The following is a 6,698-nucleotide window of genomic DNA, read 5'->3' as shown; positions in this document are numbered from 1 at the left end:
TCAAAGCATGCATCTGGTCACTTTCTCCATTGTCCGTTTCAACATCCGACACTCTCACATGCACCCGTTGCACCTTCCAGTTCTCGTTTCGTGAGCGGGATAAAAACATTCCAGGCATGTGCCGAGATTTGTCGAGTGGCCTTTGTATATCACCGGTAGACCGTCTGTTAAATTTCGTTCCATTTGGAGGTTGTTTGATGCCCCAACGATCAATCGCGTTAACCGAAGCCCTCCTTCTTTTTGCAGCCCAGCACCCCTTCATAACAGCCCACTAGCCCATCTAAATCCCCTCCATGCTCCCTGTCGTTGGATCACGATCGTGTGGGCGAAAACCGCACCTCATTTGGCCTCTCCTAGCTCCCTCTACCCATATATAGGTCCACCCCGTCCGAATTCGCAGTCCAAACCCTAGCCTCCATCTTCCCTCCACGCTGCCGGACACATCCGTCCGCACTGGACGCATCCAGCGCCGCCGCCCTCGACGAATCGGAAGGCGCCACGTCACCCCGCCACCGTCTCCATCGCATGGGCCTATGGGGCCCATCGCTGGCCCGGCCCCGGGCTGAACCGGGCTGTGCCTCGTGTCGGCGCTCGAGCCGCCTACGCCGCCGCCTTGTGCAGCCGCTGCGTCACTGCCGCCAGCCCACGCCACCACCGTTCGCGCCAGCTCGTGCCTCCACCGCCGCGCCCCGTCACCACTGAGGGAGTCCTGGACCAAGGAGTCCTCGGGCGTCCGACCTATAGATATGAGTCGGACTGTTGGGCCGTGAAGATATGAGAAGACCGAAGACTCTACCCGTGTTCGGATGGGACTCTCCTTGGTGTGGAAGGAAAGCTTGGCGTCGACTATGAAGATTCCTTTCTTTGTAACCGACCTGGTGTAACCCTAGATACCTCCCGTGTCTATATAAACTGGAAGGCTAGGTCCGTAGATGCCCAGAATAATATTAGCCAGACTAGACTTGTAGGGTTTAGCAATTACGATCTCGTGGTAGATCAACTCTTGTAATACTCATATTCATCAAGATCAATAAAGCAGGAATTAGGGTATTACCTCCATAGAGAGGGCCCGAACCTGGGTAAACATTGTGTCCCTCGTCTCCTGTTACCATCAATCCTAGACGCACAGTTTGGGACCCCCTACCCGAGATCCGCCGGTTTTGACACCGACATTGTATCTTTCATTGAGAGTTCCACTGTGCCATCCTCAAAAGGTTTGATGGCTCCTTAAATCATCTACAATGATGTTGTCCAAGGGAAAGTCTTCCTACCCGGAGAGATCTTCATGTTCGATGGCTTCGCACTGCGGGCCAACTCGCTTGGCCATCTAGAGCAGATCGAAAGCTACGCCCCTGGCCACTGGGTCAGATTTGGAAACTTGAACTACGACGCAGATATCCGTGGAGACTTGATCTTCGACGAATTCGAGACCACGGCAACCCCTCTGTGCCACCAAGATGAACATGACTTAAATCTGTCACCTGTCCATATGTAGGAGGTAGTACCTATAGCTGCTCCAGCCATAGATCCGGAGCAGATCGCGCCATCCGAAGACGGGAAGCTCAACCTCACCGCAGAATCCGCGATCTTAGCAGCATTGGAACCGCACATAGACTTAACTTCAAGTGACATCTATGCCACCGGAAGTATGGACCCGCCTCCGGCTACAGGTTCCGAACTATGCGTGTCTGCGCACATCGAGCACGATCGGTCATCGATCACCGAATTCAGCACCGCGAACATCTTCTAGCATTCACCTCTGGGCGACGTGCTAAACTTGGTAAGAGCACTATCCTTAGCGGGGGGCTCACAGCAGAACTCTATCCGGTTCGAGCTAGAGATTGATAACAGAAACTTTTGCGTCCCACCCACTGCCCACTTCATACACATTGTCAAAAACTTAACTGGCTCGCTCGACTACGGCTCCGAAGACATCGATGGTATGGACGACGATGCCAATAAGGAATTGGGCCAAGACCCGCTATTTACCAAATGCTGGACAGCCACCTCTTCCTACGACGTATACATGGTGGGTACACCTAAGAGAACTAACGACAACGAGAAAGCAGATCCAGTTGAGGACAAACCTCCTGTGATACAACCAAAACACCAGCGTCAGCGGCGCCGCTCTAAGTCGTGTCATGGAATAAATGGCGATACGGACACAGGAGAGGACAACAGTCCGGATGGTCCTGAAGTTAGAGAAGATCCCGACGAAAGAACTGCCGAACAGGACGATCGAGAAAATGGGCAAGTTAGCCCCAACAAACAGGCCATAAACAACGACTTGGAGCACAATAATTATCTTTAACTCTCCGAGGATGAAGTGAGTCTCGACAACGAGGACTTTATCGTGCTTGACGAACCTTAGGAGCAGGAGCTCTTCAAGCGCCAGCTAATAGCCACTTCAAAGAGCCTGAAAAGAAGCAGCAGCAGCTTCAAGCTGACCAAGATCTGCTCGACGACAGATGGACTGATGTCCTAGTAGCCGAAGAATACAAACTGCACGGTTAAGTTAAAAGTAGCAGTAGCGCGTTCCAGGAACACTGGTAGAAAAAGGGCCTGTTGTCCCGGTTTGTAAGGGCCTTTTGTCCCGGTTCTGGAACCGGGACTAAAGGGTCGGTACTAATGCCCTGTCCCTTTAGTCCTAGTTCAATCCAGAACCGGGACAGATGGGCCTCCACGTGGGCAGTGCGCGGAGCCTAGGCAAGAGACCCTTTGGTCCCGGTTGGTGGCACCAACCGGGACCAATAGGCATCCACGCATCAGCATTTCTATGGCTGGGGTTTTTGTTTTTTTAAAGGGGGGGGGGTTGGGGGTTTTGGGGGGTTAATTTAGGTGTTTCATATATTGTGTTAGCTAGCTATAATTAATAGAGAGAAGTGTCCTCTCTTATGTCCGTGCTTGGTCGATGCTACGTACTATACATATGTATAGAGAGGACTAGACACGCTAGCTAGCTAGTAAGCAAACGAAGGAAACAGAAGATCGTCATGAACATATATGCATACAGAGAGAAGTGATATCGACCACCTCTCCTTCTCCGAGAGATTGGTCTAACAACAAGTTCTCGTATATCTATCCGACACTACCGGCTACATATATACAATAATTGTCTCTCACAAATATAATCATACGGACTCAGGGTCCACATAGAATTCTCCGTCTTCAGGGATCACGTGGTCAAGAAAGAATGCCGCCAATTCCTCTTGAATTGCTCGCATGCGAGTTGGTGCTAGGAGTTCATCCCACTTCCGAAACATCTAATTTAAAGAAGGGGGTCAATACATATATATATATGAATGAATGAAACTCAACACAAATGATGGTAATAAAATAAAATTGTGAATTTTGTTATTTACGTACTTCATATTGTTCGTCAGTGTAGCCCCGCTCATAGGTCGTGTGGCGGATGGACTCGCAAACATAGTATCCACAAAAATCATTCCCTTGTTCCTGCCACAACCACTTTTCAAGAAATAGAGGTCAATCAAACTGATAAGCAAGAATGCCAAATGGTATTGATGAAACTAGCGCTTGAATGACTAGTAGATGCGCAGAACATGCTACTATAGTACTTACTTTCGGGTGTCTAAATTGCAGCTCCTTCGGCAGTCCCGGAGCTTTTCTGGTGAATTTTCTCCAAACCCTGCCGGACAAAGAAAACAATTACTTGATATATCAGGAAATGAACAAAGTTGCTGATATGGTGGATAATGATCGATTTAACTTACTTCTCGAGTATTTGAGTCATGTCTGCATAGTCCTGGGGATCTTTTCGTCTTGAGTCTAAGACGGTTACTAGTCCTTGCTCAAGCTTAATCTCTATGAGAATATAGTGGAAACTGCACATGCATGCATAACTCATCAATTACATTACTATAACCTTGACTAATATATAAGGGAAACCGAATACGCACAAGACAGTAACACTCACTTGAAGTTGTAAGGAAAGAGTATTATATCTTTGTTTTCATTTATTACGAACGATCGTAGCAAGTTGGCCTCGGTAGCTGTGGCATGAAATTTAACCTGAGTTGCATCTATGAGATATGTGTTAATGAACCCAATATCACCGACTTGTCTTTTCTTCAATTCGGCGATCTTCAATCTGCATAATATAGTGAGGATGATTATAAATACATGCAACGAAAGAGTTGAGCTATATAGAGAGACTTAATGACAGAAGTAGTACTACTTACAGACAGTAGAAGGCGACCGTTGTTTTATCGAGGGCCAATTGATTGAAAAACTAATAGAACTCCTCAAATGGAACAGGCAACCGTTCAATTCCAACGAGGTCATGCTCCTTTTTAACTTTCACATACAAAGTACTCCTCCCCCCAGAGTCTCTGCAGATTTTCAAGTACCAATCATGCAATCTTCACATCATCGTTGATAGAGATCTTTCATCTTTGACGAGAGGCTTCCCATACTCGCATCTCTGTATCTGCACGTCCATGGGTTCATAATGTACATCGTCGGGCAGGTAATCTACAAGATTGCTACAACCGGGCACCATCCTCGGATCATTAGCGACGTTGTGGCTAGGCACCTTGAGCGGCGGGCACGATTGCTTCGCTTGTTCACCGAGCTGGGCAATTTGTTTCCCAGCTCGTTGTTCTTTCAGCATTTGATCACTGACAGTACTTCCCGACCGCTCCGCTTCGGCAAATTCCTTTCCAATAATGCGCTCATAGTTTCCTTTCGGTGGAGACTTCGGTGGTTTTGTCAAGGCAGCCAGAGTGCGCTTCGCTTTCACCGGAGCTACCTTCTCCTCCAGAAGTGGATGTCTCTTTGCTTTCAACCCTTGAAACCAGTTATCCACTTCGGTTCGTGCGATCTCGGCGTTCTCCTTCGGGGTCCTCTCGTATGGTAACTTCTCTGGAGTCTTTAGAGAAGGACCGAATCTGTATGTCCTCCCGCCTCTGGTTGTACTGCTAGACGCCGACCGAGCAGACGGAGCGGTTGTCTTCTTTACTTGCTTACGAGGCGGAGGAGAAGGACTACGATGCGCCGGAGCAGCCGGAGCGGCGGCAGGTCTCTTCCGCCCTTGCTGATGAGGCGGAGAAGGAGGAGGCTGGCTGCTCGGGCATGTCGGCGCTGGCGGAGAAGGAGGCAGAGTGCCGCCACGCACTGGAGAAGGAGCCAGTCGAGTGCCCTGATCGTCACTCGCTGGAGGAGGAGGCGATGGAGGAGGTGGAATGCCCTGACTCGCCGGAGGAGGAGGCGGTGGAGGAGGCGGAGTGCCCTGACTTGCCGGAAGAGGAGGAGGAGGCGGAGGCATCCAGTTCGGAAGGTTGATGAGCTCCTTCCGCCATAGGCATGGAGTCTTCAGAGCAGACCCCAGCCTTGTCTCCCCTTCATCGGTAGGGTGGTCAAGATGGAGGTCCTCAAATCCCTCCGTTATTTCATCCACCATCACCCTAGCATATCCTTCTGGAATCGGCCGACAGTGAAAAGTTGCGCCGGGTTCAGTAGGATAAACAGAGCCAACAGCCGCCTTGACCTTCAAATTCATCCATTGCGTCATAAGGTGGCAATTTTGAGACTCCGTGATAGCATCCACGGGATAGCTGGCAGGAGCCGTCAAGGCATGCTCCGACTGAAGCAGCTCAGTGGAAGCCACGCTGGTTCTCCGCAGAGATGGCGGGGTAGCTTCGGAGGAAGCTTCGGCAGTATGTTTGCTACGATTTGCTTCTCGTTCCTCTATCACGTCTACCCTTGCTTGCAGCGCCTGCATTTGGGTCTGCTGCACTTTTTTCCTCCTCTCATGGGATTGGTAACCGTCTGCGTCCGGAAACCCAACCTTCCACGGAATGGAGCCTGGCGTGCCTCGTGTCCGTCTAGGGTGATCAGGATTCCCGAGGGCCATTGTGAGCTCATCGTTCTCTCTGTCTGGAAAGAACGTCCCTTGCTGCGCTGCTTCGATATACTACTGTAACGCCCCAGATGTAACTTTCCCTATTTGTACTCCAACTCTTGCCGTTTCCGGTGTCAAGTTATATTTATTTCTCGGGTTCGGCTCTTTGTCTCCGTGTGTTGTTTTTATTTTTCGTGCATCTCTTACCATGTCATCATGTGCATTGCATTTGCATACGTGTTCATCTCATGCATTCGAGCATTTTCCCCGTTGTCCGTTTTGCATTCCGGCGCTTCGTTCTCCTCCGGTGGCCTTTTCTAGCTTTCTTTCGTGTGTGGGGATCAAACATTTCCGGATTGTACCGAGACTTGCCATGCGGCCTTGGTTTACTACCGGTAGACCGCCTGTCAAGTTTCGTATCATTTGGACTTCGTTTGATACTCCAACGGTTAACCGAGGGACTGAAAAGGCCTCGTGTGTGTTGCAGCCCAACACCCCCCAAATTTGTTCCAAAACCCACCAAACTCTGGTCCATGTCCTAGATCGTTCGAGCATGATCGCGTGGGCGAAAACCGCACCTCATTTGGACTCTCCTAGCTCCACTTATGCCTATATATATACCCCCTCCATTCGGATCTCTTCTTCCCCCGTCCGAAACCCTAGTTAAAAAAAAGGGATCTCCACCGACGGACGTGTCCGCCCCCGGCCGGCCAGCGTCCGCCGCCGCAGCCCGCCCACTCGCCAGCCACCACGTGGCAGGACCACATCGTCGCCGGCCCGCAGGCCCACGCGGGGCCCTCCCAGCCCGCGTCATCACCCCGCCGCCTCACGCCCG

This window comes from Triticum dicoccoides, chromosome 1A (genome assembly GCF_002162155.2).
Source record: "Triticum dicoccoides isolate Atlit2015 ecotype Zavitan chromosome 1A, WEW_v2.0, whole genome shotgun sequence".
NCBI lineage: Eukaryota > Viridiplantae > Streptophyta > Magnoliopsida > Poales > Poaceae > Triticum > Triticum dicoccoides.
This window is presented reverse-complemented; position numbering follows the sequence as displayed.